Raw genomic sequence first — 13,803 nt, forward strand, 5'->3', positions numbered from 1 at the left:
ATGGTCCTGAGTTTGGAGACTCTCGAATGAAGGAGTCCAAGTGCAAAGTCCTCATATTAAGACGTTCTGGGCTCCTTTGCAGTTGGGGAATGATTTAATTAAGAAAGTGACCAAACAAAGGCAAAAAAATACCAAGGGAGGAAGTCTGGAGATCAAGAAGAGTCTCCGGTAAACTTCATGAGCAAATTGTAGAACATAGGGTGCCTATGACTATCATCAGTCAGGGCAGCCAGTGCCCTGGTGTCATCCCTCTTCTGTCCAAAGAATCCCAACGTGGTGCCCAATTAGGGCCTCGCAAGGCCTCATCTCTCTAAACGCCAATGAGCCATTCAAAATGCACTAGTCCTGTGTTTCACGGGCCACTATCTCCACTATTGGTAACAGGTGGGTGCTAGTGTAGAGTCAATCCGTGTTAATTAGTTAGCGCTTCTCAGATTTCCTTTTTTCTACTTACTATTACTTCTTAAGGCAGGAGAGAGAAAATACATGGCCCCAGAACATCCGGAAGATGTAAAAATGAAGCAGCCCATTGCATGCAAAACGTTTCACTGAAGATTTGCATTTTACCTTAAAATTCACGTGCATGTTGCATTCTATTCCAGATCTACTTGTAAGAACTCAACGGCCATGTTTTCTATTAGCCAAGGACCAAATAAGACTTCTTTTTTTTAAAAGATTTTATTTATTTATTTGAGAGAGAATGAGTGAGAGAGCATGAGAGAGGAGAAGGTCAGAGGGAGAAGCAGACTCCCCAAGGAGCTGGGAGCCTGATTTGGGACTCGATCCTGGAAGTCCGGGATCATGACCTGAGCCGAAGACAGAGGCTTAACCCACTGAGCCACCCAGGCGCCCCCAAATAAGACTTTTGAAGAAGATAGGCCCCCATTGTGCTGTACTTTGCCAAAGGCCTAACACACCATGCCATGTCCCTAGGGCTGGGCAAACTCAGCTCAAAAAGCACAGATAGTGGGGCGCCTGGGTGACTCAGTGAGTTAAAGCCTCTGCCTTCAGCTCAGGTCATGGTCTCAGGGTCCTGGGATCGAGCCCTGCATCGAGCTCTCCATTCAGCGGGGAGCCTGCTTCCTCCTCTCTCCCTGCCTGCCTTTCTCTGACTACTTGTAATCTCTGTCTATCAAATAAATAAATAAAATCTTAAAAAAAAAAAAAAGCACAGATAGTTAAACCCAATTAAAACACTCTCCTCTCTTAGAAGGACCCCAAGTATTAGCCACTATCTGGGATTTCAAGGAACATAACTCAAAATGAGGAGCAAGGTAGGAGGTAGAGGGCTCCTAGAGTAGATCTGGATGCCTTCTTGAGTGAAGTCCCTAGTGCCAGCCTTGTTCTACAGTCATTTAATTATGAAAGCACATTAAGACAAGTTGGAAGTACTCTGCATCTTAGCCGGCTCTGGATCCCAACGGGCAGTAACATGAATGGGCATGGCAATACAGCCATTCCACAGCCATTACCCAGTCTGAGTAAATTCCTTCAGCGTCACATGCTCTTAGGAAGTGACTCTGTTGCAGTGAGTAAGGAAGCCTTCACGAAGGAACTGGCACCTCTCCTATTACCTAAATGGTAGTCTACAGCATCTCGGGGTGGGGGTGGCAGGAGGCTATGTTTCTCATATTGTGTTTGTTTAATATCTGACAATATCTTGGCTCACACTGTGCTGGGTTTGAGATAAAATGATTACTTGTATATACACAGTTGCCCACACAGATGGGAGAAAATGTTTATTTGGAGGGGGAAAAAAAAAGAAATTAGGAAGGAAGAAAACCCTCCATGATACATGCATCAATACGACTATGATTACACAATGCTATATTAACAATATTTTGAGGGAGTTACTCTAAATAGCCACCCTTCCTTCCAACTCCAAATCCACATAATTACAGCTTTCTGGCTACCAGGAAAGGAAAGGATGCCATGTTGAATGCCGCCCAAGCTAGGGGGTTGAGCAGGCTGCTGCTGCCACCCGGTGGGGACTTCTGAAATGACAACCACAGAAAGCTTCACATACGTCTAGCCTGAGAAAATATAGTTTCTATGTAATTTCTATTTTCAATTATCTCACATTAACAGAAATTACAAATAACAAACACAGAGTGATTTACATAATTCTCTCTTCATTGTCCAATACAAAATGTACTGAGGATAAAGTAAATATATAAATATCTCATTTCATCATTTTACCTTATTCCCTAAATATCAAGTTTATGTTGTATTTACAGTATAGATTACTTTCTCTTTTTTAAAAGATTTTATTTATTACTTGACAGAGAGAGACGCAGCCAGAGAAGGATCACAAGCACGGGTAGTGGCAGAAGGAGATGCAGGTTCTCCGCTGAGCAGGGAGCCGGGTATGGGCCTCGATCCCACTACCCTAGGATCATGACCAGAGCCAAAGCCCGACGCTTAACAACCAGATGCATCAGGCCACCCAGGCACCCCTACATTACTTTTTTTTTAATTTAGGTCTGATATATGGTTTTTACGCTTAATAAAAATGACTATCCTGGGATCAATTTCCACATCCAGCTCCTTTCTCAGCAGGCAGCCTGCTTCTCCCTCTGCCTGTCACTCTCCCTGCTTGTGCTCCCGCTCACTCGCTCTCTCTGACAAATAAATAAATAAAATCTTTTTTCAAAAAACGAATATCCCAAATCCAAAGAAATTAGTGTTTTTGCTTTATGGTGCAAAACCAAAACTCAATCTGATGACAGTTATTCTCTCTTTTTGATGAAGGTAAGCATTAACTTTAGGTAGAATCCTCCAACCTAAAGATTTTGAGAATCCTTATAAATTAAGGAACTCTGTGCTTAACATATAAGTAAGTTTTCAAACTGCATATTATAAGAATACTCTAATGATGGACTTCACAAATTGATAGAGGCAGATTCAAGGGCAGATTAGCTTTCCAGGAAACCAATCAAGTAGTATAAAAACATTAAGGAAACTGTAATAAAGTGGGGAAAACTGAATTTAGGAAATCTCTATTTTAGATAATATATCTAATTCAAAGGACTACTTTGGATAACTCTTTTAGATTTGGGAGGAGGACCCCTCCCCCAGTAGAATGATAAAACTGCCTTTAAGAAAACACTTTAAAATATCTAGGAAACTGGGAAGAGAAGGTCAGTCTTAATCTGATAGAAGTCCAATTTTTTTTATTTTTTACTAAAAATCTTCAACAACTATTATATTAAATGGTACAATATCAGGAGCAGTGCAACAGTGTTTGTAATAGTGAAAAATTCGAAAAACCTGAATATCTACCAATCAGAGAAGAGATCAATAAATTGTGGTTATTTCACAAGAGAACACTAAACAGCACTTAAAATTGACTAGGCATGTGCATCTACATGGATAGTGGTTTTTTTTATTTTTTACGATTTTATTTATTTATTTGAGAGAGAGTGAGAGAGATCACAGAAGGAGAAGCAGGCTTCCCGATGAGCAGGGAATCAATACAGGATTTGATCCCAGGACTCTATCCAAGGACACTGGGATCATGACCTGAGCTAAAGGCCGATGCTTAACTGACTGAGCCACCCAGGCGCCCCTACGTGGATAGTTCTTGAAAATACAACACTTAGTGAAAAAAGCCAGTTTCAAAACACTGGATGAAGGATACTATCATTCATATAAATATCAAAAGCCCACAGCCTCCTTCCGTATTGATCACAGATTCATAAAAGTGTATATGCATAGACTAGATTCAAACCAAATTCATGACAGCACTGCCGCCAGACAGAGTGGGGTAATAGACCTTCACGTTTATGTGTAATATTTTATTCTATTTAAAATAGAGAAGGAGAAGAAGCTATGAAGCAAATATGAATAAATGTTAAACATTCTTCTACTTCATATATAGTCACATAAGTGTTTTTCATATTATCCTTTCCTTACTCCATTAAAAAGCAAAGGAGTCCAATCAAGTTCACCACAAGATCTTTGCTATACTGAGTATCATGTGTAAGTCTGGGGCCAGAGCTGAAAAAAATTAAAAATTTAAAAAGGGGGGTCCCAAGTGCCCGCCTTACTCCACAGAGTACTCAGCCTTTCCTCTAAATAAATTCAGATCAAATACTTCAAGAATATCGGCTTAAAGGTGCATCAGAGTCTACGCAGGGTACTTTCATGCCTCTGCCAGCCAATATATTAAAACAATGAATCTCAAAACTTAAGAGAGACATAATCATCAGGTTTGGGGGTCCAGAGCAGCTTGCTGGCATCCTGAAACTCTTAGATTAACAACTGAAATATTCTTTTTTCTTAAAGATTCTTATTTATTTATTTGACAGATCACAAGTAGGCAGAGAGGCAGGCAGAGATAAAGAGAGGAGGAAGCAGCCTCCCTGCTGAGCAGAGAGCCCAATGCAGGGCTTGATCCCAGGACCCTGGGATCATGACATGAGCCGAAGGCAGAGGCTTTAACCCACTGAGCCAACCAGGTGCCCAACAACTGAAATATTCTAATGATAAATTTTCAGAGATAAAATAAAGAATAAAATAGAAGGGCAAATATTTCCAACTAATACATGTACTATACTCACACCCATATATTCATATATAATCCTCCTACAAAAGTTAAAAAAAAAATACTATGAGAATTTGGAGAACAAAAAGTGTCCCTTTATCTTCCTTAGCCATGTAACCATGATGGCCTGAAATTCATGAGATTGCTAAACTCCCATTCTGACCTCAATGTCTGGTCATGAAAAACAAAAACAAAGGGAAACTGGGAAAACAAAACACTGGGAAAAACCGCTGAAAATCTTAAAAGCTACAAAAGAATGGAGCCAGATGGGATTCTTGTCAATTTTTATTTTTATTTGAATTTTCATTGTACATTTTAGCAAACAGAAAATATTCCTAATTTGTGCTCTTGTCCTAACTCAATAGAGATACAACAAAAACAGTTCTATAGATGCCCATCACTCCTAAATACAGCAGATTTATTAGGAACAGGAAGTTGGCACACACGGATAGAGGAAATTTTTAATTTAATTCATGACCATAAATTGTAATAATGTATTCATGTACCAGAAGCTCCCTAGAGGGAATATTTCTTCAGAAATAGAAAGAAGATGTTATTTGAGAGAATTATTTCTCTACCTAAGGAGCTAATGCTTGTCCTGAAATAAATTTTGTAGTTTGGACTGCAATCTAGAGAGACATAAGATGATAAGCGGCTTATTCCTCTTGCTTTCACTATAGAAACACTCACAGTTGTGATGAGAATCATCCCAAATTACAAGGCATAAAAACTGGCACTGCCTCCCATATTATTAATCTATTTGCAGATGGCACCACATTTTACAACATGATCCTATTACAAGAAATGCTGATTCTGCAAATCCTCTCCTTGTGAGCAAGAAAGGAGCAGTTAGAAGTCACAGAAGTCCTGTATTTTAAGCTTTCCACCATGTCCATTAAAGCAAAAGTCCTTGAAGTTGTAGGAAATAACTCCTTTTCAAACCATTGCAAATCTTTTCTGACCAAATGTGGATATGAACTAATAAACATCGTTATTGTTCTCTAATTTAATAAAAAACAACTACACATCTGGACACCTGGGTGGCTCAGTCAGTTAAGTATCTGACTCTTGATTTCGGCTCAGGTCATGATCTCAGGGTGAGGAGATGGAGCCCTCGGTTAGGCTCCATGCTGGGTGTGGAGTCAGCTTAAGATTCTTTCTGCCCCTCCCATGCTCCCTCTCCCTCTTTTTAGAAAGGAAGGAAGGAAGGAAAGTACGCACAATTACTTCATAGAGTGGGACTTTAAAATTTGCTTATTTGTTGAAAAATTAGCAAAACATAGCCAGCAAAACTTTAATTAAGGTTCTGCTAGCATAAAATAAAAGACACTGACTATGGAGTTGCCATATCCAAAAATAGGCAATCTTGCTGACAACAGCAAAGCTGTTGGCAGACAATAGGAGATTGGCTAAAAAAAAAAAAAAAAAGATTGAGGATTCCAATCCTTAGGTTTTTTTTCTCACATCTTACAAAAATGAGCTATATGAAGTTTACAGGTTTAATATGAAAGTCAAAGTAACCAGTCTATTCCTTATATTTATACTCAATGTTTACACAGATGGAAAGCTGTCATCTTTGATTCAACATACAACTACTGAGGACCAGCTGTTTTCACAATGCTTTGTGGTAAGAAATATATCTGGATAAATGTTACCACAGTTTCATTACCTCCTCCAGTAAGTCTAACTGTACGCTTCCATTTTGTCTGATTTGATTTTAAATTTATCAGTATTATATAATTCATGCTCAACACAAGAAACGTGAAAAATACAGGAAAATAGAATAAGGGGGGATGCCACCCACAATCACACCAGGTAGAAGTAATTATTAAAATCCATAAATTCCCTCAAAATACTTTTTTCTCATTCTATAAATATTCATCATTTCCAAATCACAGTGAAAGGAAGTTGAGTTATTTACCAATTTTGTTTTCTATGATGTGCCTTAGACATACCTCACTGGTATTTGATATAACAGAATAACATTTGCAGAAGGTAATCTCGTAGCGACCATACCAAGATTCACTGTTACAGACATAGTAAACTCTTTTTTTTTTTAAGATTTTATTTATTTATTTGAGAAAGAGAGAGAGCATGAGGAGGGGGAGAAGCAGGCTCCCCACTGAGCAGGAAGCCCAATGCGGGGCTTGATCCCAGGACCCCAAGATCACGACCTGAACCAAAGGCAGATGCTTAACAGACTGAGCCACCCAGGTACCCCTAACTTTTAATTAAATGGTTGCATTCTATTTATATAGAACATTGGCCCAATAACAAAAATAGAGAAGAGCAGCTGGAAATTTATCTCATTCAACGTTCAGAAATAAAAGCGTTAACCATTCATCCCATTATTTTCTGCACGTAAGTCCTTTTTTCATACTGAAATCTGATGGTGACTGAATTCTGATATTTTTCCAAACTACTGCATGAAGAGGATGCTGAAGGCCACCACTATACAGCATACCGCAACACAAAAACTCTTCCACTCACCAGTTTGGGCACACGTCCAAAATATATCAAACAATCCAGTTTTATTTCTGTCCAGGGGGCTGGGTGCCAAAGATCAGATATTAGTACAGGTCCACATAAGCTGCAAGATTACGGTCAAGAGCCTCTGAAAATTGGAAATGGCAGACATAGTGAGGCCAATAAAGCCTCAGCCACAGCTTGCTCAAAATATTCTGTTAAGAATTGTTATATAGTTCTAATCATGCAATATATCCAAGACTGTACAAGCTGACTTTATAAAGTAATGTGTAACATCAGAAGGCAACTAGACCCATCAGCACACTTTAAGAATATTTTATCCAACAGTAGCAAATATACAATCCTTTCAAGTACACAAAGGAACATTCTCCAGAATACCTTATACATTAAGCTATAAAATGAACCTCAGGAAATCTACAAGATTAAAAAGAGACAGGGGCACCTGGGTGGCTCAGTGGGTTAAAGCCTCTGCCTTCGGCTCAGGTCATAATCCCAGGGTTCTGGGATCGAGCCCCACATCGGGCTCTCTGCTCAGCAGGGAGCCTGCTTCTTCCTCTCTCTCTCTCTGCCTGCCTCTCTGCCGTTTGTGAACTCTGTCTGTCAAATAAATTTAAAAATCTTAAAAAAAAAAAATAAGAGACAGACTGTTCTCCAACCACAATGGAATAAAGTGGACATTGATGAAACAAGGAAACTGGAAGAATTTTTAAGTGTGGAAATTAAATAACACACTCTTAAATAACCAATGGGTCAAAAAAGAAATCACCAGAGGAAATTAGAAAATACTTTAAAATAAGGGAAAATAAAATCACAGCATACCAAAATTTATGGTGGGGGGGGGGAGTTAAAACACTGCTTGGAGGGAAATTTATAGTAGTAAATGCCTATGTTTTAAAAAAATTTTAGGAGCACCTGGGTGTCTCAGTCAGTTAATCATCACATCTACCTTCCACTGATGATCCTGGGATGAAACCCCAAGTTGGGTTCCCTGATCGGAGGCAAGTCTGCTTCTCTCTCTTCCTGTCCCCCACTTCCACTCGTGCTCTCTCTAGCTATCTCTCCCTCAAATAAATAAATGAAATCTTAAATTAAAAAATTTCTTAAATTTCAGATTAATAGCCTAAACTCCATTGTAAGAAACTAAAAACAAAGGGCAAACTAAAACTAAAGCAAGAAGAAAGAGGAAATAATAATATTTGAGCAGAAATTAGTACAAGAGACTAGAAAGACAATAGAGAAAATCAATGAAACCAAAAGCTGCTTTTTTGAAAAGATCAGCAAGTTGACAAACATTTAGCTAGGCTAACAAAGACAAAAAAGAGAGAAACTCATATTACTAAAATGAGGAATGGGACGGGTAATATAAATACCGACCTTGTAAGAATGAAATGACTATAAAGAAATACAATGGATAACTGTATGGAAACAATTAATGTAAACTAAATGAAATAAACAAATGCCCAGAAACACTTGAATGAAACTGACTTAAGAAAAACAGACAATCTGAGTAGACCCATAACAAGTAAAGAGATTGAATTAGTAATCAAAAAACCACCGCAAAGGAAAGCCCAGGACCAAATGGATTCAAAGGTGAATTCAACCCTATGTTGAAAGAAGAATTGGTGTCCATCTTTCAGAAACTCTTACACAAGGTTTCATAAGGAAATAAACCCTCCCCAACTCATTTCATGAGAGCAGTCCTACTCTGATACCAAAACCACGGTCATCGCACAAAAATAAAAACAAAACGAAAGATCTTACAAATATAGATGCAAAAATCCAACAAAATACTAACCGACGGAATCCAGCAACATAGGAAAGGATTATACTCCATGACCAAGTGGGAGCCATTCCAAGATACAAGGTTGGTTGAGTAGCTGATAAGCAACCAATGTAATACACGATGTTAATACAGTCAAAAACAAAAACCACGTGATTACCTCAACACATGCAGAAAAAGCTTTTGACAATGAGAGCGATGAATGTATTTAGAACACAGATTGTGGTAATGGTTCATGGGTGTATACGTCTCTCCAAATTTACCAGACTGTATGCATTAAATGTGTAGAGCTTTTTGTATGTCAGCCATGTCTCAATAAAGTGGGTTTTTTAAAAAAATACTGATGAGGGGGCACCTGGGTGGCTCAGTGGGTTAAACCTCTGCCTTCAGCTCAGGTCATGATCCCAGAGTCCTGGGATCAAGCCCTGCATGGGGCTCTCTGCTCAGCGGAGAGCCTGCTTCCCCCTCTCTCTCTCTCTGCCTGCTGCTCTACCTACTTGATCGCTGTCAAATAAATAAATAAATAAATAATCTTAAAAAAAAAAAAAACTGATGAAAGCCGATTGCTGTTTCATGATTTTAAAAAATAAGATAAAAGGGAACCTCTTCAACTTGAGAAAGAGTGTCTTTGAAAAACCTATGCAAACATCACACTTAATAGTGAAAGACTGAATGCTTTCCCCTACAATTAAGAAGGCAGATGTCCACGCTGACCACATCTATTTAATGTTGTTCTAAAAGCAAATATGTCTGGGCAAAATAAACAGCATCAAGATTGTAAAGGAGGAAGTAGGACTATGTTTAGAGATAACATGATCTCATATATAGGAAATCCTAATGAATGCAAAAAAAAAAAACTATTAGAACTCATTAGTACATACAGCAAGATTCAGAATATAAGACCAATACACAGAAACAAGTTGTATATTCACACATATTCACACACTGGCAATGAACAATCTGAAAGTGAAATTAAGAAAACAATGTGTTCGCAATAGTCTCAAGAAGAATAAAATCCTTCGAAATAAATTTAATAAAATGTGTAAGATTTATATGATGAACGTTATTTAAAAAATTCATTGAAATCTTAATCTCACAAAACAAACTGAGGGTTGCTGGGGGGAGGGGGGTTGGGAGAAGGGGGTGGGATTATGGACATTGGGGAGGGTATGTGCTTTGGTGAGTGCTGTGAAGTGTGTAAACCTGGTGATTCACAGACCTGTACCACTGGGGATAAAAATATATGTTTATAAAAAATAAAAAATTTAAAAAAATATTCATTGAAAGAAATTTAAGAAGACCAAAATCAATAGATATTCCATGTTCGTGGATCGGGAGACTTAATACTGTTAAGATAGCAATACTCTCAAATTGATCTACAGATTCAAGGGAACCCCTATCAAAATTCACCAGGTTTTTCTGCAGAAATTTACAAGCTGATCCTAAAATTCACATGGAGACACAAGGAACAATAGCCAAGCAATCTTGAAAAAGAAAAAGTTGGGGAATTCACATTCCCAAACCACTAAGCTATAGTAATCAAGACAGTACAGTACCGACATAAGGATAGATATACAGATCAATGGGATCTGATTAAGAGTCCAAAAATAAGCCCATGCATCTATGGTTAACTGATCTTTGACAAGGGTGTCAAGATAACTGGATGGGTAAAGAAGAGTCTTTTCAATAAATTGTGCTGAAATAAGGTATACACACACCAAAAAAAAAAGTTTGATCCCTACTTCACACAACATATAAAAATTAATCCAAAATGAATCACAGACCTAAATTTAAGAGCTAAAACTATTAAAATTCTTAAAAGAAATAGAGGACATATTTTCATGATTGAGGATTAGGTAATGGTTTCTTAGGTACAGAAAGCACAAGCCAAAAGAAAAAAACCAAAGATCCACTGGACTGCTTCAAAATTTAAACTTGTGTCCTACAAAGGATACGATCAAGAGAGTGAAGGTAACCTATAGAGTGGGAGAAAAGATCTTCAAATCACATATCTGCCAAGGAACCTCTATCTAGAATATAAAACTCTACCGTGATATGAATAGTTCCATTGTTAATAAATAAGGGATTTTAAAAGATATTTACTCAAAGAAGAAGTGCAAATGACCCAATGAGCATTAAAAAATACTCAACATTGATTTTAAAAGAAACTCAACAATAGATATTATTAGAGAAGCTAAAAACAAAACAGAAAACAACAAGGGTTGACAAAGGTGTGGAGAAATTAGAATCCTCAAGCACTCCTTGAGGTATTATAATATAATACAACTGTTTTTAGAAACCAGCTTGGCAGTTTCCAAAAATATTAAACACGGATTTACCCATACAGGTCAGCAATTCTGCCCTTGGTATGTAGAAGAGGTAAAAAGAATCGGAAACAGGGACACCTGGCTGGTTCACCTAGAGGAACATGCAACTCTGGATCTTGGGGTCATGAGTTCAAACTCAGGCTGGCTGTAGAGATTACTTAAACAAACTTAAAAAAAAAAGAAAAAAGAATTGAAAACACATGCCCACACAAAAACTTGTCCTCAGATGCTCCTTAGAGCAAAACATGGAAATAATTCAAATGCCAATCAGCTCATGAATTGAAAAACAAAAGTCAGACGTCCGTACAATGGAATACTATTTATCTATAAAATGAATTAAATACCAATCATCATACGGCAACACAAACCTTGAAAAGATGATGCTAATTGAAAGGAGCCAGACACAAGAGGTCACATATTTTGGTGTGATCATTTATAGGAAGTCCCATAACGGGTAAATCCATAGAGGCATGGTGGACTAGCAGTCGCCACCGTGTGGGGAGCGGGGATCCCAGAGCATGAGTGCTAATGGGTTTCTTCAGGGAGTGATGGCAATGGCCTGGACCTAGAGAGTAGTGATGGCTGCACAAGTCCAAATATAATAAAAGCCACAGAATTGAAGACTTTTAAAGGGCAAGCTTTATGGAAAGTGAATTATTTAGTTGAACACCTCTAACATAAGGTGATTTTTAAGCACATTCAACTCTAGAACTCTACATCATAGGTCACAAGAAATGACATCCAGAGGGACTGACTGAATAGTTTGTCCCCGGATCACGTATCCATCTTCCTCAATTAAAAAATACTGAAGTCATTCAGGATGAATTATCTTTATTATTTTGTTAGATTTCTCTTTCAAACTGAAAGGCAATATATACTTTTATGGTCTTTTATTATATACAAAAAATACAACAAATAAAAACACAATTGATAATTTGTTTATTTTAATCTATTTATTTGATAACAAATAAAAACACAACAGTATTCTTCTTACCTGTGACCCTCACTCCTACCACCACATCCACTTGAAGACAGTAAATGTTAATAGTTCAATGTCCATGTTATTCCTTATGCTCCTATCAACGCCCACAAATGAAAATATTCACAGTAAAGGGGTTTTTTTTTCTTCTGATTTTTTTTTTAAGATTTTATTTATTTATTTAAGAGAGACAGAGAGAGCACAGGCAGGGGGAACAGCAGAGGGAGAGGGAAAAGCAGATTCCCCGTGGAACAAGGAGCCTGATACAGGACTTGATCCCAGGACCTTGATTGAGATTATGACCTGAGCCAAAGGCAGATGCTTAACTGACTGAGGTAACAAGGTGCCTCTTGCTCTGATTTTTCTATATACATTCCTCTCCATCTTACTTCATGGTGGCCTTTCCTATCGGTCAGTGCATATAAATCTGACTCCTCCTTTTTTTTTTTTTTAAGATTGTATTTATTTGTTTGACAGAGAGAAACACAGCAAGAGCAGGAACACAAGCAGGGGGAGAGGAAGAGGGAGAATCAGGCTTCCTCCCGAGCAAGAAGCCCGATGCAGGACTCCATCCCCGAACCCTGGGATCATGACCCGAGCCGAAGGCAGCAGCTTAACCGACTGAGCCACCCTGGCATCCCCCAACTCCTCTTTTTTAATAACCACAGAACATTCCAGAAATATGGACATAGCCACAGTTTATCCAACCACTCTCTAGTCATAGCATTCAGGTTACTTCTCTTTTTTTCACTCATTGTATACCTTTATACATATACTTACAAACCAATTCTTCTCTTTCTGTTTGGCAAAATTCTTCAGTCCAGGTTTTAAAGATGCAGACTGCATGACTTTGCTTAAAAGAAAAAAAGGTCAAAAAGTTGCACTAAACATCCTGTTCAGTGGTAACAGGGAAATGTATTTATTTCTCAGCTCTGAGTCACAATCTTGTGAATAGGTGAGGTGTTGTTTGCAAATACATAAATGAAACAAAAATTACAAGAGCTCACCAAACAAGGCATCTGTAAGGGGTACAGAGGGTGTGTCGCAAGAGACACGTTTCCTGGTACAGGAAAATCAGCCTTGGAGGAAGGAAGCGGCTCAGGGAAGCCAAGCTTGACCAAGCTTTCTGCTCTGATTACAAAATTCCCCTAATGACAAAGAATCCAGCAGGTCCCTGGCTTCAGGTTAGGTTTGGGGTTAGGCTGAGGTTAGAACCGTGCCTCATGGTTCCCCTCATTGAATGCTCCGATTTGCTCCTTTTCTTGGTTGACTGGAACAGGTTTTTCAAGAAGGGAATGTGGATGCCCTGATCCCTGCACCCTTACATATCCAAAAATAGCTTTCTTTTTCTTCTTCTTCTTTTTTTTTTTTTAAGATTAATTTATCTTAGAGAGAGAAAGAGAGAGCACGAGGGGAGGGGCAGAGGGAGAGGCAGCAAGGATCCCAAGCAGACCCTTCTGTTGACTGGGTTGAGCCTGAACAAGGGCACGATCCCTAGAACCCAGAGAACATGACCTGAGCCAAAACCAAGAGTGGAGACCTCCACCCATGCACCACCCAGCACCCTTAAAAATAGATTTCTATTACCGTCCTTCATAAATGACAACTTGACTTATTTTAAATGCTTGGGTCGGGGTGCCTGGGTGGCTCAGTCAGTTAAGCATCTGCCTTCAACTCAGGTCAT

General features: G+C 38.5%; 1 long non-coding RNA gene and 1 pseudogene across 1 annotated transcript in view; both read right to left on the reverse strand.

Annotated features, from left to right (window-relative positions):
• The window catches only part of LOC116586267, a 179,625-nt gene extending 166,534 nt beyond the window's left edge, over window positions 1-13,091 (reverse strand). The window contains exon 1 of the long non-coding RNA XR_004283964.1: window positions 12,900-13,091. This is a non-coding gene — a long non-coding RNA (uncharacterized LOC116586267). The remainder of the gene's footprint in view (window positions 1-12,899) is intronic.
• On the reverse strand, window positions 6,966-7,184 carry LOC116586266 (annotated as a pseudogene).
• Window positions 13,092-13,803: the final 712 nt, after the last annotated feature.

The sequence above is a fragment of the Mustela erminea genome, chromosome 3 (assembly GCF_009829155.1).
Source record: "Mustela erminea isolate mMusErm1 chromosome 3, mMusErm1.Pri, whole genome shotgun sequence".
Classification (NCBI taxonomy): Eukaryota; Metazoa; Chordata; class Mammalia; order Carnivora; family Mustelidae; genus Mustela; species Mustela erminea.